Here is a 22,228-nt window from a genome sequence, read left to right on the forward strand (position 1 = left end):
AGAGTAAATTATTTTTTGTATAAATATTTTATAAAATAATAGTTTAGAAACATTTGCCACAGTCAGTACCACGGATGGGTGGCCACTTGAGAATACTGTGTGCGGTTGCATTTTTATTTAAAATATATGGTATAATAAATAAGTATATATTTAAATTGATTACTTCATTGAAAATTTTAATAATATACTTTAATATTAATGATATTTATGAAAAATATATATTTGTAAAAATTTTCATTTATTACTGGCAACAGCCATACCACGTTGAAAACACCGGTTCTCGTCCGATCACCGAAGTTAAGCAACATTGGGCACAGTCAGTACTTGGATGGGTGACCGCTTGGGAACACTGTGTGCGGTTGCCTTTTTATATTAAAAATATAAATTATTTTTCTTCTTTTCTTTTTTTTTACACACCATATATAAATATATGTTATTTAGAAATGTAAACCTTTTATATTATTCATCAACAAATAAATATTATTTTTTGTATAAAATTTTATTGCATTTATAACTCATATCATGGTTACTTTAAAGCGAGAAGTTTTTTTAATATTTCAAATGAATATAAAATAATATAAATTTTATGAAATTTATTTATTTTTAGAAATAGCAATCGCTTATAATTATAACAAAATTTTAATAATGTTTAATTTTATTTCAATAATTTATATATATATATATATATATATATATATATATATATATATATATATATATATTTTTTAATAAAAATAATATACTCTTATTTAATAATATATGTTGGTCCTATATATAGGACCGAAAATATTTCTTATTTGTTTTTTTTTTTTTAAATTGTCATTTAAAACGCTTATGCACGTTCTCCACGAATACGTCTTGCCAATTGTATATCCTTAGGCATAATTGTAACACGCTTTGCATGAATTGCGCATAAATTGGTATCTTCAAATAAACCTACTAAATAGGCTTCACTAGCTTCTTGTAATGCCATAACAGCTGAACTTTGAAAACGTAAATCGGTTTTAAAATCTTGTGCAATTTCACGTACTAAACGTTGGAATGGTAATTTACGAATTAACAATTCAGTACTTTTTTGATAACGACGAATTTCTCGTAAAGCTACTGTACCAGGACGATATCTGTGTGGTTTTTTTACTCCACCAGTTGCTGGTGCACTTTTACGTGCAGCTTTCGTTGCTAATTGTTTTCTTGGTGCTTTACCACCAGTTGATTTACGTGCAGTTTGCTTGGTTCTAGCCATTTTCAAATAATAATGTTTTTACAAAAAAACACACAATTTTAAAAATTATATTCGACAATTTGATACTACAAAGTCAAATGTTTAAATGCGAAATAAATGTGTTGTATTTATATTTATATGAAATTTCAAAATTTTTGTTGTCATATCCTATTGGATAGCTATCAGAGTATGGACTAATCAAATTGTATAGGCGTGGCTTAAAAAATCTTTAATGCTTTATATAAAAAGGCACAATTGTACCGGCGCTCACATACATTACAATACTTGTGAGGTTAACACACGTGTTATCCGTTCGTTAAAATATTGTAAATAATTTTTTATTAAAATGACTGGCAGAGGAAAAGGTGGAAAGGGTCTTGGAAAAGGGGGTGCAAAACGTCATAGAAAAGTTTTGCGTGATAATATCCAAGGTATTACAAAACCTGCAATTCGTCGTTTAGCACGACGAGGTGGAGTAAAACGTATCTCTGGTTTAATTTATGAAGAAACACGTGGTGTACTTAAAGTATTCCTTGAAAATGTTATTCGGGATGCTGTTACATATACTGAACACGCAAAACGTAAAACAGTTACAGCTATGGATGTTGTATATGCATTAAAACGACAAGGTCGTACTTTGTATGGTTTTGGAGGTTAAGAAAATATAATAATTTACTTAAAATATTTAGTAAATTTATTAAAGAATATTTAATACATCCGATAAATTTAAACAGGCTTTCCTTTTTGGGAAGCCACTAATTTTATTTATATAAGAGTAAATAAATTTGTTAATAAATATAACATATTATATAATTTGTTTACAACAAATTATTTTGTTTATAACATACATTACCAAATATTTTTATTTTTTTTTTTTATTTTAATATATCTGCAATAATAAATTATAATTTGTATATTATCTATTTTATTTTACAATAACTTATTGAATTTTTGAAAAAATTTTATTATAAATTAATATACTATTATATTTTTTATATATACAAGTTAAGAGTAACAAGTATCGATAGGAGATTATCGAATTTATAACTAATAAAACATTTCGCCTTAATCAAAGAAAATAAAGATTTTGCTATACCATTTTTTATACTTTCAATAAATAATTTATTATTAAATTTTTATTATTTCATTTATTTTTTAAAATTATTAAAAATATTTTTCTAATAATTATAAGCGTACATAAACAAGTAGTAAATGTAAAATGAAAATAATAAAGGTAATGTAATGCATTTGCATTACACTGATTTACGATATATATTCCGCGATATCCTTTATTATATTTAAAATTAATAATATTGATATACTAATAATAGATATATTCAAGCTATTAATATATAAAATTTTATATTAAATATGATATTAATAATTGTTTATTTAATTTTTTTGTATATATAAAAATAATTTACTCTTATTTAAAAAATTTGATGGCTCTCTTAAAAAGAGAGCCGTTTTTATATGTTGATGTATTTTTATGTTATCAATTAAATAATATTTTCGATTTATTTATTTTGAACTTGTATATTTTGTAACAGCTTTAGTACCTTCACTAACAGCGTGCTTTGCCAATTCACCAGGTAATAATAATCGAACTGCGGTTTGAATTTCCCGACTTGTGATTGTTGAACGTTTATTATAATGTGCTAAACGTGATGCTTCAGCAGCAATACGTTCAAAAATATCATTAACAAAACTGTTCATGATACTCATAGCTTTACTAGAGATACCAGTATCAGGATGCACTTGTTTTAATACTTTGTAAATGTAAATTGCATATGATTCCTTGCGCTTCCTCTTCTTTTTCTTATCACTCTTTGATATATTTTTTTGAGCTTTGCCAGCTTTTTTTGCTGCTTTTCCACTTGTTTTTGGTGGCATTGTTACAAACAATTAATATACACAGATAGTTACAGAACACCAGTCAGTATATGTATGAGCGTGTCGTGTATACAACTAGCGTATTATATACGCGAAGATGGATATAACAATAAAAATGAATACTACTCTCTGATTGGCTGAAAATAATACTATAAGGTGATTGGTTTATTTTTAAAGTTTTATATTTTATAAATATTATAAATTAAAATACCCAAATAACATTTTAAACATTTATGTTACAATCCCCGTAACGTACACATCTGTGTGATTATATTTACAAAAAAAAATATTAATTTTAAATAAATTTATTCGCTATGTCTGGACGAGGTAAAGGTGGTAAAGTAAAGGGAAAGGCAAAGTCAAGATCAAGCCGAGCAGGATTACAATTTCCTGTTGGAAGAATTCACAGATTATTACGAAAAGGAAATTATGCTGAACGAGTAGGTGCTGGTGCCCCAGTATATTTGGCTGCTGTTATGGAATATTTGGCTGCAGAAGTTCTCGAGTTAGCTGGTAATGCTGCCCGTGATAACAAAAAAACACGTATCATTCCACGTCATTTACAATTGGCAATTCGTAATGATGAAGAATTAAATAAATTATTATCTGGTGTAACAATTGCTCAAGGTGGTGTATTACCAAACATTCAAGCAGTGTTATTACCAAAGAAAACTGAAAAGAAAGCATAAATTAAAAACATTGCATTAATTTTTATAATAATAATACATCGATCATAGGCCTTTTATTAAAAGGCCACAAATTTATTTAAAATAAGAGTAAAAATTATTTTTATAAATAATATATTATAATATTTTTTTAAAGAATCAATTTAAATAATTATAAATTAATGATTCTTTTTTTTTTTTTTCTTTTTTATATGTTATTATGGAAATAATTCATCATATTATGATGACATTTAGGTAACATATTATAAGAATATTCATAAAATATTATCAAAATAATATTGTATTATGATGATATTTAGACAAAATATTATAAGAATATACACAAAATATTATCAAAATAATATCATTAGATAACAAAACTGTTCATGATACTCATACCTTTACTAGAGATAAAAGTATCAGGATGCACTTGTATTAATACATATTATCACAACATCACAAAATATTTTTTAAAAGGAAAAATTTTTTAAAAATTATTATAAAATTTGATTGAATTAAATTTCAATTTATTTTTTTAATAATTAAAGAAAAAAAAAAGCATATAAACTTTCTATTGAAAATGTTATTTTCAACTAGATGGCCAAGTGAACTTTGTTACACAAACAATATATGACGTATTCGTTATTTAAATAATCAGTATCCTTTGATATTATATCAATACGTTACTCTCTTCTTTTGATACATATTAATAAAATTTCAATTTATAAGATTTTATGTCAATTATATAAATAATATTATAAATTTTCTAAATACATAAGTTAAGTAACAAAAAATTTGAATAACAAGATAAATTTATATATTATGTTTTAATACTCGATACTATAATATATCGCATCCGTTACCAATTATTCGGTATCCTTTGATTTATACACAGAATGAACCAAAAATATGTATCAAATTTATTTTATTTATTTATATATTTAATATTATTATTATTATTTTATATTACAAAGTTTCTTAACGAAGCTTACAATGATTTCTCATATCGTACTTAACAAAATTATTTAGATCATATAAAATTTAAATTGTTAAAAAATTTTTATATTTATTATTATTATTTATTTTTATTAAAATTACATAACATAAAATTAATAATATTTTAATAATTATATAAATTAATTCTTATTTAAAATAATCTTATATTAATCTCAACAAATACTCTAATAATATATTTTGTCATAAATTTTTTTATATTTAAAATAAATATTATAATATATAAATACTTATATCAGTATAAAATTTCTTTATATAATTATGAAAAAATTAATTTAATAGTTAATTATTGATATTAATGCATAAATAAAAGTATTTTCTAATGAAATATATTTTGTCAATGTTCGATTAACACATTTCATAATAATACGTTTTCATTATTGACAAAAAAAGTTTTTCTAAAAATGAAATCTTATACTATAATATATATATTTATATATTAAATTTTTTAATTATTTATATACTAATAATTTATAATAAATCGATATTAAATAAAAAATAAAAATATATACTTTTTAAGTTTACCTTAAAAATATTATTGTTTTGTATGATTGAAATAATTAATATTAAACTATGTTTATTAATAATTGTTAATAAAAAAATTAAATATATTTTAATTTATAAAATAAATATTATTATTAAATTTATAATTTATTATTTTATATATTATAGAAATTGAAAAAATAAATCATGTTTACTACGACAGTAAATTAGAAATACTATTTAATTTTTATGTGTTTTCTACATGGTACTTTGACTTACATAGGGACTTATATTATTGTGAATAATGATATAATTGAAAACCTTTATTTTTTATTTGATAGAATTATTATATTTTATCATTTAAATATTTATAATAAATACATTATTTTTATAAAGTAAAAAATATGGCCGAAGAAAATTCTACAGCTGTTGCAGCAACTGCGGTTACTGCTGCTTCTACAACACCAACAAAAAAAGCAACAGCTTCTGGTGCTAAACGTACAAAACAACATTCAAAACCAACACATCCACGTACATCAGAAATGGTTGTTAACGCAATTAAAAATTTAAAAGAACGTGGTGGTTCATCATTACAAGCAATTAAAAAATATTTAGCTGCAAATTATAAAGTGGATTCTGATAAAATTTCACCATTTATTAAAAAATATTTAAAAGCTGCTGTAACTGAGGGAGCCTTGGTACAAACTAAAGGTAAAGGTGCATCTGGTTCATTCAAATTGGCTGCTTCCGCTTCATCTAATTCTTCAGCTAAATCAAAAGTATCCAAAAAAGAAAGTGGAGCAAAAGGTTCAGCAAAGAGTGCTAAAAGTAAACGGGCACCAAAAGAAAAGAAAGCCACAACTACATCATTGGCAGCCAAAAAGCCTAAAGCAAAAAAAGCGACTCCATCATCATCAACTGCTGCTAAAAAAGTTACTGCAAAATCATCAGCGGCATCAAAAAAAGCACCAGTTAAAGCAAAACCAGCAAAAAGTACAAAATCCGCTGCCAAAAGTAGCCCTGCTCGTAAACCGAAAGCACCAAAAGCTAAGAAAGCTTCTGTTGCCAAATCATCTCCTACAAAAATTAAAAAAGCAGCACCAAAAAAGAAATGATCTGTTACTTTAATAATATATTGAAATATTTCATTATTTTTGCTAAAAAATGAAAATAACATAGGCCTTAATACAGGCCACAAATTAATATTTGATAAGAGTAAATTATTTTTTGTATAAATATTTTATAAAATAATAGTTTAGAAACATTTGCCACAGTCAGTACCACGGATGGGTGGCCACTTGAGAATACTGTGTGCGGTTGCATTTTTATTTAAAATATATGGTATAATAAATAAGTATATATTTAAATTGATTACTTCATTGAAAATTTTAATAATATACTTTAATATTAATGATATTTATGAAAAATATATATTTGTAAAAATTTTCATTTATTACTGGCAACAGCCATACCACGTTGAAAACACCGGTTCTCGTCCGATCACCGAAGTTAAGCAACATTGGGCACAGTCAGTACTTGGATGGGTGACCGCTTGGGAACACTGTGTGCGGTTGCCTTTTTATATTAAAAATATAAATTATTTTTCTTCTTTTCTTTTTTTTTACACACCATATATAAATATATGTTATTTAGAAATGTAAACCTTTTATATTATTCATCAACAAATAAATATTATTTTTTGTATAAAATTTTATTGCATTTATAACTCATATCATGGTTACTTTAAAGCGAGAAGTTTTTTTAATATTTCAAATGAATATAAAATAATATAAATTTTATGAAATTTATTTATTTTTAGAAATAGCAATCGCTTATAATTATAACAAAATTTTAATAATGTTTAATTTTATTTCAATAATTTATATTTATATATATATATATATATATATATATATATATATATATATATATATTTTTTAATAAAAATAATATACTCTTATTTAATAATATATGTTGGTCCTATATATAGGACCGAAAATATTTCTTATTTGTTTTTTTTTTTTTAAATTGTCATTTAAAACGCTTATGCACGTTCTCCACGAATACGTCTTGCCAATTGTATATCCTTAGGCATAATTGTAACACGCTTTGCATGAATTGCGCATAAATTGGTATCTTCAAATAAACCTACTAAATAGGCTTCACTAGCTTCTTGTAATGCCATAACAGCTGAACTGAAAACGTAAATCGGTTTTAAAATCTTGTGCAATTTCACGTACTAAACGTTGGAATGGTAATTTACGAATTAACAATTCAGTACTTTTTTGATAACGACGAATTTCTCGTAAAGCTACTGTACCAGGACGATATCTGTGTGGTTTTTTTACTCCACCAGTTGCTGGTGCACTTTTACGTGCAGCTTTCGTTGCTAATTGTTTTCTTGGTGCTTTACCACCAGTTGATTTACGTGCAGTTTGCTTGGTTCTAGCCATTTTCAAATAATAATGTTTTTACAAAAAAACACACAATTTTAAAAATTATATTCGACAATTTGATACTACAAAGTCAAATGTTTAAATGCGAAATAAATGTGTTGTATTTATATTTATATGAAATTTCAAACTTTTTGTTGTCATATCCTATTGGATAGCTATCAGAGTATGGACTAATCAAATTGTATAGGCGTGGCTTAAAAAATCTTTAATGCTTTATATAAAAAGGCACAATTGTACCGGCGCTCACATACATTACAATACTTGTGAGGTTAACACACGTGTTATCCGTTCGTTAAAATATTGTAAATAATTTTTTATTAAAATGACTGGCAGAGGAAAAGGTGGAAAGGGTCTTGGAAAAGGGGGTGCAAAACGTCATAGAAAAGTTTTGCGTGATAATATCCAAGGTATTACAAAACCTGCAATTCGTCGTTTAGCACGACGAGGTGGAGTAAAACGTATCTCTGGTTTAATTTATGAAGAAACACGTGGTGTACTTAAAGTATTCCTTGAAAATGTTATTCGGGATGCTGTTACATATACTGAACACGCAAAACGTAAAACAGTTACAGCTATGGATGTTGTATATGCATTAAAACGACAAGGTCGTACTTTGTATGGTTTTGGAGGTTAAGAAAATATAATAATTTACTTAAAATATTTAGTAAATTTATTAAAGAATATTTAATACATCCGATAAATTTAAACAGGCTTTCCTTTTTGGGAAGCCACTAATTTTATTTATATAAGAGTAAATAAATTTGTTAATAAATATAACATATTATATAATTTGTTTACAACAAATTATTTTGTTTATAACATACATTACCAAATATTTTTATTTTTTTTTTTTATTGTAATATATCTGCAATAATAAATTATAATTTGTATATTATCTATTTTATTTTACAATAACTTATTGAATTTTTGAAAAAATTTTATTATAAATTAATATACTATTATATTTTTTATATATACAAGTTAAGAGTAACAAGTATCGATAGGAGATTATCGAATTTATAACTAATAAAACATTTCGCCTTAATCAAAGAAAATAAAGATTTTGCTATACCATTATTTTTTATACTTTCAATAAATAATTTATTATTAAATTTTTATTATTTCATTTATTTTTTAAAATTATTAAAAATATTTTTCTAATAATTATAAGCGTACATAAACAAGTAGTAAATGTAAAATGAAAATAATAAAGGTAATGTAATGCATTTGCATTACACTGATTTACGATATATATTCCGCGATATCCTTTATTATATTTAAAATTAATAATATTGATATACTAATAATAGATATATTCAAGCTATTAATATATAAAATTTTATATTAAATATGATATTAATAATTGTTTATTTAATTTTTTTGTATATATAAAAATAATTTACTCTTATTTAAAAAATTTGATGGCTCTCTTAAAAAGAGAGCCGTTTTTATATGTTGATGTATTTTTATGTTATCAATTAAATAATATTTTCGATTTATTTATTTTGAACTTGTATATTTTGTAACAGCTTTAGTACCTTCACTAACAGCGTGCTTTGCCAATTCACCAGGTAATAATAATCGAACTGCGGTTTGAATTTCCCGACTTGTGATTGTTGAACGTTTATTATAATGTGCTAAACGTGATGCTTCAGCAGCAATACGTTCAAAAATATCATTAACAAAACTGTTCATGATACTCATAGCTTTACTAGAGATACCAGTATCAGGATGCACTTGTTTTAATACTTTGTAAATGTAAATTGCATATGATTCCTTGCGCTTCCTCTTCTTTTTCTTATCACTCTTTGATATATTTTTTTGAGCTTTGCCAGCTTTTTTTGCTGCTTTTCCACTTGTTTTTGGTGGCATTGTTACAAACAATTAATATACACAGATAGTTACAGAACACCAGTCAGTATATGTATGAGCGTGTCGTGTATACAACTAGCGTATTATATACGCGAAGATGGATATAACAATAAAAATGAATACTACTCTCTGATTGGCTGAAAATAATACTATAAGGTGATTGGTTTATTTTTAAAGTTTTATATTTTATAAATATTATAAATTAAAATACCCAAATAACATTTTAAACATTTATGTTACAATCCCCGTAACGTACACATCTGTGTGATTATATTTACAAAAAAAAATATTAATTAAATAAATTTATTCGCTATGTCTGGACGAGGTAAAGGTGGTAAAGTAAAGGGAAAGGCAAAGTCAAGATCAAGCCGAGCAGGATTACAATTTCCTGTTGGAAGAATTCACAGATTATTACGAAAAGGAAATTATGCTGAACGAGTAGGTGCTGGTGCCCCAGTATATTTGGCTGCTGTTATGGAATATTTGGCTGCAGAAGTTCTCGAGTTAGCTGGTAATGCTGCCCGTGATAACAAAAAAACACGTATCATTCCACGTCATTTACAATTGGCAATTCGTAATGATGAAGAATTAAATAAATTATTATCTGGTGTAACAATTGCTCAAGGTGGTGTATTACCAAACATTCAAGCAGTGTTATTACCAAAGAAAACTGAAAAGAAAGCATAAATTAAAAACATTGCATTAATTTTTATAATAATAATACATCGATCATAGGCCTTTTAATAAAAGGCCACAAATTTATTTAAAATAAGAGTAAAAATTATTTTTATAAATAATATATTATAATATTTTTTTAAAGAATCAATTTAAATAATTATAAATTAATGATTCTTTTTTTTTTTTTTCTTTTTTATATGTTATTATGGAAATAATTCATCATATTATGATGACATTTAGGTAACATATTATAAGAATATTCATAAAATATTATCAAAATAATATTGTATTATGATGATATTTAGACAAAATATTATAAGAATATACACAAAATATTATCAAAATAATATCATTAGATAACAAAACTGTTCATGATACTCATACCTTTACTAGAGATAAAAGTATCAGGATGCACTTGTATTAATACATATTATCACAACATCACAAAATATTTTTTAAAAGGAAAAATTTTTTAAAAATTATTATAAAATTTGATTGAATTAAATTTCAATTTATTTTTTTAATAATTAAAGAAAAAAAAAAGCATATAAACTTTCTATTGAAAATGTTATTTTCAACTAGATGGCCAAGTGAACTTTGTTACACAAACAATATATGACGTATTCGTTATTTAAATAATCAGTATCCTTTGATATTATATCAATACGTTACTCTCTTCTTTTGATACATATTAATAAAATTTCAATTTATAAGATTTTATGTCAATTATATAAATAATATTATAAATTTTCTAAATACATAAGTTAAGTAACAAAAAATTTGAATAACAAGATAAATTTATATATTATGTTTTAATACTCGCTCGATACTATAATATATCGCATCCGTTACCAATTATTCGGTATCCTTTGATTTATACACAGAATGAACCAAAAATATGTATCAAATTTATTTTATTTATTTATATATTTAATATTATTATTATTATTTTATATTACAAAGTTTCTTAACGAAGCTTACAATGATTTCTCATATCGTACTTAACAAAATTATTTAGATCATATAAAATTTAAATTGTTAAAAAATTTTTATATTTATTATTATTATTTATTTTTATTAAAATTACATAACATAAAATTAATAATATTTTAATAATTATATAAATTAATTCTTATTTAAAATAATCTTATATTAATCTCAACAAATACTCTAATAATATATTTTGTCATAAATTTTTTTATATTTAAAATAAATATTATAATATATAAATACTTATATCAGTATAAAATTTCTTTATATAATTATGAAAAAATTAATTTAATAGTTAATTATTGATATTAATGCATAAATAAAAGTATTTTCTAATGAAATATATTTTGTCAATGTTCGATTAACACATTTCATAATAATACGTTTTCATTATTGACAAAAAAAGTTTTTCTAAAAATGAAATCTTATACTATAATATATATATTTATATATTAAATTTTTTAATTATTTATATACTAATAATTTATAATAAATCGATATTAAATAAAAAATAAAAATATATACTTTTTAAGTTTACCTTAAAAATATTATTGTTTTGTATGATTGAAATAATTAATATTAAACTATGTTTATTAATAATTGTTAATAAAAAAATTAAATATATTTTAATTTATAAAATAAATATTATTATTAAATTTATAATTTATTATTTTATATATTATAGAAATTGAAAAAATAAATCATGTTTACTACGACAGTAAATTAGAAATACTATTTAATTTTTATGTGTTTTCTACATGGTACTTTGACTTACATAGGGACTTATATTATTGTGAATAATGATATAATTGAAAACCTTTATTTTTTATTTGATAGAATTATTATATTTTATCATTTAAATATTTATAATAAATACATTATTTTTATAAAGTAAAAAATATGGCCGAAGAAAATTCTACAGCTGTTGCAGCAACTGCGGTTACTGCTGCTTCTACAACACCAACAAAAAAAGCAACAGCTTCTGGTGCTAAACGTACAAAACAACATTCAAAACCAACACATCCACGTACATCAGAAATGGTTGTTAACGCAATTAAAAATTTAAAAGAACGTGGTGGTTCATCATTACAAGCAATTAAAAAATATTTAGCTGCAAATTATAAAGTGGATTCTGATAAAATTTCACCATTTATTAAAAAATATTTAAAAGCTGCTGTAACTGAGGGAGCCTTGGTACAAACTAAAGGTAAAGGTGCATCTGGTTCATTCAAATTGGCTGCTTCCGCTTCATCTAATTCTTCAGCTAAATCAAAAGTATCCAAAAAAGAAAGTGGAGCAAAAGGTTCAGCAAAGAGTGCTAAAAGTAAACGGGCACCAAAAGAAAAGAAAGCCACAACTACATCATTGGCAGCCAAAAAGCCTAAAGCAAAAAAAGCGACTCCATCATCATCAACTGCTGCTAAAAAAGTTACTGCAAAATCATCAGCGGCATCAAAAAAAGCACCAGTTAAAGCAAAACCAGCAAAAAGTACAAAATCCGCTGCCAAAAGTAGCCCTGCTCGTAAACCGAAAGCACCAAAAGCTAAGAAAGCTTCTGTTGCCAAATCATCTCCTACAAAAATTAAAAAAGCAGCACCAAAAAAGAAATGATCTGTTACTTTAATAATATATTGAAATATTTCATTATTTTTGCTAAAAAATGAAAATAACATAGGCCTTAATACAGGCCACAAATTAATATTTGATAAGAGTAAATTATTTTTTGTATAAATATTTTATAAAATAATAGTTTAGAAACATTTGCCACAGTCAGTACCACGGATGGGTGGCCACTTGAGAATACTGTGTGCGGTTGCATTTTTATTTAAAATATATGGTATAATAAATAAGTATATATTTAAATTGATTACTTCATTGAAAATTTTAATAATATACTTTAATATTAATGATATTTATGAAAAATATATATTTGTAAAAATTTTCATTTATTACTGGCAACAGCCATACCACGTTGAAAACACCGGTTCTCGTCCGATCACCGAAGTTAAGCAACATTGGGCACAGTCAGTACTTGGATGGGTGACCGCTTGGGAACACTGTGTGCGGTTGCCTTTTTATATTAAAAATATAAATTATTTTTCTTCTTTTTTTTTTTTTTACACACCATATATAAATATATGTTATTTAGAAATGTAAACCTTTTATATTATTCATCAACAAATAAATATTATTTTTTGTATAAAATTTTATTGCATTTATAACTCATATCATGGTTACTTTAAAGCGAGAAGTTTTTTTAATATTTCAAATGAATATAAAATAATATAAATTTTATGAAATTTATTTATTTTTAGAAATAGCAATCGCTTATAATTATAACAAAATTTTAATAATGTTTAATTTTATTTCAATAATTTATATTTATATATATATATATATATATATATATATATATATATATATATATATTTTTTAATAAAAATAATATACTCTTATTTAATAATATATGTTGGTCCTATATATAGGACCGAAAATATTTCTTATTTGTTTTTTTTTTTTTAAATTGTCATTTAAAACGCTTATGCACGTTCTCCACGAATACGTCTTGCCAATTGTATATCCTTAGGCATAATTGTAACACGCTTTGCATGAATTGCGCATAAATTGGTATCTTCAAATAAACCTACTAAATAGGCTTCACTAGCTTCTTGTAATGCCATAACAGCTGAACTTTGAAAACGTAAATCGGTTTTAAAATCTTGTGCAATTTCACGTACTAAACGTTGGAATGGTAATTTACGAATTAACAATTCAGTACTTTTTTGATAACGACGAATTTCTCGTAAAGCTACTGTACCAGGACGATATCTGTGTGGTTTTTTTACTCCACCAGTTGCTGGTGCACTTTTACGTGCAGCTTTCGTTGCTAATTGTTTTCTTGGTGCTTTACCACCAGTTGATTTACGTGCAGTTTGCTTGGTTCTAGCCATTTTCAAATAATAATGTTTTTACAAAAAAACACACAATTTTAAAAATTATATTCGACAATTTGATACTACAAAGTCAAATGTTTAAATGCGAAATAAATGTGTTGTATTTATATTTATATGAAATTTCAAAATTTTTGTTGTCATATCCTATTGGATAGCTATCAGAGTATGGACTAATCAAATTGTATAGGCGTGGCTTAAAAAATCTTTAATGCTTTATATAAAAAGGCACAATTGTACCGGCGCTCACATACATTACAATACTTGTGAGGTTAACACACGTGTTATCCGTTCGTTAAAATATTGTAAATAATTTTTTATTAAAATGACTGGCAGAGGAAAAGGTGGAAAGGGTCTTGGAAAAGGGGGTGCAAAACGTCATAGAAAAGTTTTGCGTGATAATATCCAAGGTATTACAAAACCTGCAATTCGTCGTTTAGCACGACGAGGTGGAGTAAAACGTATCTCTGGTTTAATTTATGAAGAAACACGTGGTGTACTTAAAGTATTCCTTGAAAATGTTATTCGGGATGCTGTTACATATACTGAACACGCAAAACGTAAAACAGTTACAGCTATGGATGTTGTATATGCATTAAAACGACAAGGTCGTACTTTGTATGGTTTTGGAGGTTAAGAAAATATAATAATTTACTTAAAATATTTAGTAAATTTATTAAAGAATATTTAATACATCCGATAAATTTAAACAGGCTTTCCTTTTTGGGAAGCCACTAATTTTATTTATATAAGAGTAAATAAATTTGTTAATAAATATAACATATTATATAATTTGTTTACAACAAATTATTTTGTTTATAACATACATTACCAAATATTTTTATTTTTTTTTTTTATTGTAATATATCTGCAATAATAAATTATAATTTGTATATTATCTATTTTATTTTACAATAACTTATTGAATTTTTGAAAAAATTTTATTATAAATTAATATACTATTATATTTTTTATATATACAAGTTAAGAGTAACAAGTATCGATAGGAGATTATCGAATTTATAACTAATAAAACATTTCGCCTTAATCAAAGAAAATAAAGATTTTGCTATACCATTTTTTATACTTTCAATAAATAATTTATTATTAAATTTTTATTATTTCATTTATTTTTTAAAATTATTAAAAATATTTTTCTAATAATTATAAGCGTACATAAACAAGTAGTAAATGTAAAATGAAAATAATAAAGGTAATGTAATGCAAATGCATTACATTGATTTACGATATATATTCCGCGATATCCTTTATTATATTTAAAATTAATAATATTGATATACTAATAATAGATATATTCAAGCTATTAATATATAAAATTTTATATTAAATATGATATTAATAATTGTTTATTTAATTTTTTTGTATATATAAAAATAATTTACTCTTATTTAAAAAATTTGATGGCTCTCTTAAAAAGAGAGCCGTTTTTATATGTTGATGTATTTTTATGTTATCAATTAAATAATATTTTCGATTTATTTATTTTGAACTTGTATATTTTGTAACAGCTTTAGTACCTTCACTAACAGCGTGCTTTGCCAATTCACCAGGTAATAATAATCGAACTGCGGTTTGAATTTCCCGACTTGTGATTGTTGAACGTTTATTATAATGTGCTAAACGTGATGCTTCAGCAGCAATACGTTCAAAAATATCATTAACAAAACTGTTCATGATACTCATAGCTTTACTAGAGATACCAGTATCAGGATGCACTTGTTTTAATACTTTGTAAATGTAAATTGCATATGATTCCTTGCGCTTCCTCTTCTTTTTCTTATCACTCTTTGATATATTTTTTTGAGCTTTGCCAGCTTTTTTTGCTGCTTTTCCACTTGTTTTTGGTGGCATTGTTACAAACAATTAATATACACAGATAGTTACAGAACACCAGTCAGTATATGTATGAGCGTGTCGTGTATACAACTAGCGTATTATATACGCGAAGATGGATATAACAATAAAAATGAATACTACTCTCTGATTGGCTGAAAATAATACTATAAGGTGATTGGTTTATTTTTAAAGTTTTATATTTTATAAATATTATAAATTAAAATACCCAAATAACATTTTAAACATTTATGTTACAATCCCCGTAACGTACACATCTGTGTGATTATATTTACAAAAAAAAATATTAATTAAATAAATTTATTCGCTATGTCTGGACGAGGTAAAGGTGGTAAAGTAAAGGGAAAGGCAAAGTCAAGATCAAGCCGAGCAGGATTACAATTTCCTGTTGGAAGAATTCACAGATTATTACGAAAAGGAAATTATGCTGAACGAGTAGGTGCTGGTGCCCCAGTATATTTGGCTGCTGTTATGGAATATTTGGCTGCAGAAGTTCTCGAGTTAGCTGGTAATGCTGCCCGTGATAACAAAAAAACACGTATCATTCCACGTCATTTACAATTGGCAATTCGTAATGATGAAGAATTAAATAAATTATTATCTGGTGTAACAATTGCTCAAGGTGGTGTATTACCAAACATTCAAGCAGTGTTATTACCAAAGAAAACTGAAAAGAAAGCATAAATTAAAAACATTGCATTAATTTTTATAATAATAATACATCGATCATAGGCCTTTTAATAAAAGGCCACAAATTTATTTAAAATAAGAGTAAAAATTATTTTTATAAATAATATATTATAATATTTTTTTAAAGAATCAATTTAAATAATTATAAATTAATGATTCTTTTTTTTTTTTTCTTTTTTATATGTTATTATGGAAATAATTCATCATATTATGATGACATTTAGGTAACATATTATAAGAATATTCATAAAATATTATCAAAATAATATTGTATTATGATGATATTTAGACAAAATATTATAAGAATATACACAAAATATTATCAAAATAATATCATTAGATAACAAAACTGTTCATGATACTCATACCTTTACTAGAGATAAAAGTATCAGGATGCACTTGTATTAATACATATTATCACAACATCACAAAATATTTTTTAAAAGGAAAAATTTTTTAAAAATTATTATAAAATTTGATTGAATTAAATTTCAATTTATTTTTTTAATAATTAAAGAAAAAAAAAAGCATATAAACTTTCTATTGAAAATGTTATTTTCAACTAGATGGCCAAGTGAACTTTGTTACACAAACAATATATGACGTATTCGTTATTTAAATAATCAGTATCCTTTGATATTATATCAATACGTTACTCTCTTCTTTTGATACATATTAATAAAATTTCAATTTATAAGATTTTATGTCAATTATATAAATAATATTATAAATTTTCTAAATACATAAGTTAAGTAACAAAAAATTTGAATAACAAGATAAATTTATATATTATGTTTTAATACTCGATACTATAATATATCGCATCCGTTACCAATTATTCGGTATCCTTTGATTTATACACAGAATGAACCAAAAATATGTATCAAATTTATTTTATTTATTTATATATTTAATATTATTATTATTATTTTATATTACAAAGTTTCTTAACGAAGCTTACAATGATTTCTCATATCGTACTTAACAAAATTATTTAGATCATATAAAATTTAAATTGTTAAAAAATTTTTATATTTATTATTATTATTTATTTTTATTAAAATTACATAACATAAAATTAATAATATTTTAATAATTATATAAATTAATTCTTATTTAAAATAATCTTATATTAATCTCAACAAATACTCTAATAATATATTTTGTCATAAATTTTTTTATATTTAAAATAAATATTATAATATATAAATACTTATATCAGTATAAAATTTCTTTATATAATTATGAAAAAATTAATTTAATAGTTAATTATTGATATTAATGCATAAATAAAAGTATTTTCTAATGAAATATATTTTGTCAATGTTCGATTAACACATTTCATAATAATACGTTTTCATTATTGACAAAAAAAGTTTTTCTAAAAATGAAATCTTATACTATAATATATATATTTATATTAAATTTTTTAATTATTTATATACTAATAATTTATAATAAATCGATATTAAATAAAAAATAAAAATATATACTTTTTAAGTTTACCTTAAAAATATTATTGTTTTGTATGATTGAAATAATTAATATTAAACTATGTTTATTAATAATTGTTAATAAAAAAATTAAATATATTTTAATTTATAAAATAAATATTATTATTAAATTTATAATTTATTATTTTATATATTATAGAAATTGAAAAAATAAATCATGTTTACTACGACAGTAAATTAGAAATACTATTTAATTTTTATGTGTTTTCTACATGGTACTTTGACTTACATAGGGACTTATATTATTGTGAATAATGATATAATTGAAAACCTTTATTTTTTATTTGATAGAATTATTATATTTTATCATTTAAATATTTATAATAAATACATTATTTTTATAAAGTAAAAAATATGGCCGAAGAAAATTCTACAGCTGTTGCAGCAACTGCGGTTACTGCTGCTTCTACAACACCAACAAAAAAAGCAACAGCTTCTGGTGCTAAACGTACAAAACAACATTCAAAACCAACACATCCACGTACATCAGAAATGGTTGTTAACGCAATTAAAAATTTAAAAGAACGTGGTGGTTCATCATTACAAGCAATTAAAAAATATTTAGCTGCAAATTATAAAGTGGATTCTGATAAAATTTCACCATTTATTAAAAAATATTTAAAAGCTGCTGTAACTGAGGGAGCCTTGGTACAAACTAAAGGTAAAGGTGCATCTGGTTCATTCAAATTGGCTGCTTCCGCTTCATCTAATTCTTCAGCTAAATCAAAAGTATCCAAAAAAGAAAGTGGAGCAAAAGGTTCAGCAAAGAGTGCTAAAAGTAAACGGGCACCAAAAGAAAAGAAAGCCACAACTACATCATTGGCAGCCAAAAAGCCTAAAGCAAAAAAAGCGACTCCATCATCATCAACTGCTGCTAAAAAAGTTACTGCAAAATCATCAGCGGCATCAAAAAAAGCACCAGTTAAAGCAAAACCAGCAAAAAGTACAAAATCCGCTGCCAAAAGTAGCCCTGCTCGTAAACCGAAAGCACCAAAAGCTAAGAAAGCTTCTGTTGCCAAATCATCTCCTACAAAAATTAAAAAAGCAGCACGAAAAAAGAAATGATCTGTTACTTTAATAATATATTGAAATATTTCATTATTTTTGCTAAAAAATGAAAATAACATAGGCCTTAATACAGGCCACAAATTAATATTTGATAAGAGTAAATTATTTTTTGTATAAATATTTTATAAAATAATAGTTTAGAAACATTTGCCACAGTCAGTACCACGGATGGGTGGCCACTTGAGAATACTGTGTGCGGTTGCATTTTTATTTAAAATATATGGTATAATAAATAAGTATATATTTAAATTGATTACTTCATTGAAAATTTTAATAATATACTTTAATATTAATGATATTTATGAAAAATATATATTTGTAAAAATTTTCATTTATTACTGGCAACAGCCATACCACGTTGAAAACACCGGTTCTCGTCCGATCACCGAAGTTAAGCAACATTGGGCACAGTCAGTACTTGGATGGGTGACCGCTTGGGAACACTGTGTGCGGTTGCCTTTTTATATTAAAAATATAAATTATTTTTCTTCTTTTCTTTTTTTTTACACACCATATATAAATATATGTTATTTAGAAATGTAAACCTTTTATATTATTCATCAACAAATAAATATTATTTTTTGTATAAAATTTTATTGCATTTATAACTCATATCATGGTTACTTTAAAGCGAGAAGTTTTTTTAATATTTCAAATGAATATAAAATAATATAAATTTTATGAAATTTATTTATTTTTAGAAATAGCAATCGCTTATAATTATAACAAAATTTTAATAATGTTTAATTTTATTTCAATAATTTATATTTATATATATATATATATATATATATATATATATATATATATATATATTTTTTAATAAAAATAATATACTCTTATTTAATAATATATGTTGGTCCTATATATAGGACCGAAAATATTTCTTATTTGTTTTTTTTTTTTTAAATTGTCATTTAAAACGCTTATGCACGTTCTCCACGAATACGTCTTGCCAATTGTATATCCTTAGGCATAATTGTAACACGCTTTGCATGAATTGCGCATAAATTGGTATCTTCAAATAAACCTACTAAATAGGCTTCACTAGCTTCTTGTAATGCCATAACAGCTGAACTTTGAAAACGTAAATCGGTTTTAAAATCTTGTGCAATTTCACGTACTAAACGTTGGAATGGTAATTTACGAATTAACAATTCAGTACTTTTTTGATAACGACGAATTTCTCGTAAAGCTACTGTACCAGGACGATATCTGTGTGGTTTTTTTACTCCACCAGTTGCTGGTGCACTTTTACGTGCAGCTTTCGTTGCTAATTGTTTTCTTGGTGCTTTACCACCAGTTGATTTACGTGCAGTTTGCTTGGTTCTAGCCATTTTCAAATAATAATGTTTTTACAAAAAAACACACAATTTTAAAAATTATATTCGACAATTTGATACTACAAAGTCAAATGTTTAAATGCGAAATAAATGTGTTGTATTTATATTTATATGAAATTTCAAAATTTTTGTTGTCATATCCTATTGGATAGCTATCAGAGTATGGACTAATCAAATTGTATAGGCGTGGCTTAAAAAATCTTTAATGCTTTATATAAAAAGGCACAATTGTACCGGCGCTCACATACATTACAATACTTGTGAGGTTAACACACGTGTTATCCGTTCGTTAAAATATTGTAAATAATTTTTTATTAAAATGACTGGCAGAGGAAAAGGTGGAAAGGGTCTTGGAAAAGGGGGTGCAAAACGTCATAGAAAAGTTTTGCGTGATAATATCCAAGGTATTACAAAACCTGCAATTCGTCGTTTAGCACGACGAGGTGGAGTAAAACGTATCTCTGGTTTAATTTATGAAGAAACACGTGGTGTACTTAAAGTATTCCTTGAAAATGTTATTCGGGATGCTGTTACATATACTGAACACGCAAAACGTAAAACAGTTACAGCTATGGATGTTGTATATGCATTAAAACGACAAGGTCGTACTTTGTATGGTTTTGGAGGTTAAGAAAATATAATAATTTACTTAAAATATTTAGTAAATTTATTAAAGAATATTTAATACATCCGATAAATTTAAACAGGCTTTCCTTTTTGGGAAGCCACTAATTTTATTTATATAAGAGTAAATAAATTTGTTAATAAATATAACATATTATATAATTTGTTTACAACAAATTATTTTGTTTATAACATACATTACCAAATATTTTTATTTTTTTTTTTTATTGTAATATATCTGCAATAATAAATTATAATTTGTATATTATCTATTTTATTTTACAATAACTTATTGAATTTTTGAAAAAATTTTATTATAAATTAATATACTATTATATTTTTTATATATACAAGTTAAGAGTAACAAGTATCGATAGGAGATTATCGAATTTATAACTAATAAAACATTTCGCCTTAATCAAAGAAAATAAAGATTTTGCTATACCATTTTTTATACTTTCAATAAATAATTTATTATTAAATTTTTATTATTTCATTTATTTTTTAAAATTATTAAAAATATTTTTCTAATAATTATAAGCGTACATAAACAAGTAGTAAATGTAAAATGAAAATAATAAAGGTAATGTAATGCATTTGCATTACACTGATTTACGATATATATTCCGCGATATCCTTTATTATATTTAAAATTAATAATATTGATATACTAATAATAGATATATTCAAGCTATTAATATATAAAATTTTATATTAAATATGATATTAATAATTGTTTATTTAATTTTTTTGTATATATAAAAATAATTTACTCTTATTTAAAAAATTTGATGGCTCTCTTAAAAAGAGAGCCGTTTTTATATGTTGATGTATTTTTATGTTATCAATTAAATAATATTTTCGATTTATTTATTTTGAACTTGTATATT

At 24.0% G+C, this 22,228-nt stretch overlaps 4 non-coding genes across 4 annotated transcripts; all 4 read left to right on the forward strand.

Moving 5' to 3' along the window:
- Positions 1–246: 246 nt before the first annotated feature.
- Positions 247–365, forward strand: LOC123304191. The gene has a single exon (XR_006536235.1). It is a non-coding gene; the product is annotated as a 5S ribosomal RNA (ribosomal RNA).
- A 6,370-nt stretch (positions 366–6,735) lies between these two features.
- LOC123304192 lies at positions 6,736–6,854 on the forward strand. Its single transcript, XR_006536236.1, has one exon. It is a non-coding gene; the product is annotated as a 5S ribosomal RNA (ribosomal RNA).
- A 6,373-nt stretch (positions 6,855–13,227) lies between these two features.
- On the forward strand, positions 13,228–13,346 carry LOC123304193. The gene has a single exon (XR_006536237.1). It is a non-coding gene; the product is annotated as a 5S ribosomal RNA (ribosomal RNA).
- A 6,365-nt stretch (positions 13,347–19,711) lies between these two features.
- On the forward strand, positions 19,712–19,830 carry LOC123304188. The gene has a single exon (XR_006536232.1). It is a non-coding gene; the product is annotated as a 5S ribosomal RNA (ribosomal RNA).
- The last annotated feature ends 2,398 nt before the right edge of the window (positions 19,831–22,228 follow it).

The sequence above is a fragment of the Chrysoperla carnea genome (genome assembly GCF_905475395.1).
Source record: "Chrysoperla carnea chromosome X unlocalized genomic scaffold, inChrCarn1.1 SUPER_X_unloc_29, whole genome shotgun sequence".
Lineage (NCBI taxonomy): Eukaryota > Metazoa > Arthropoda > Insecta > Neuroptera > Chrysopidae > Chrysoperla > Chrysoperla carnea.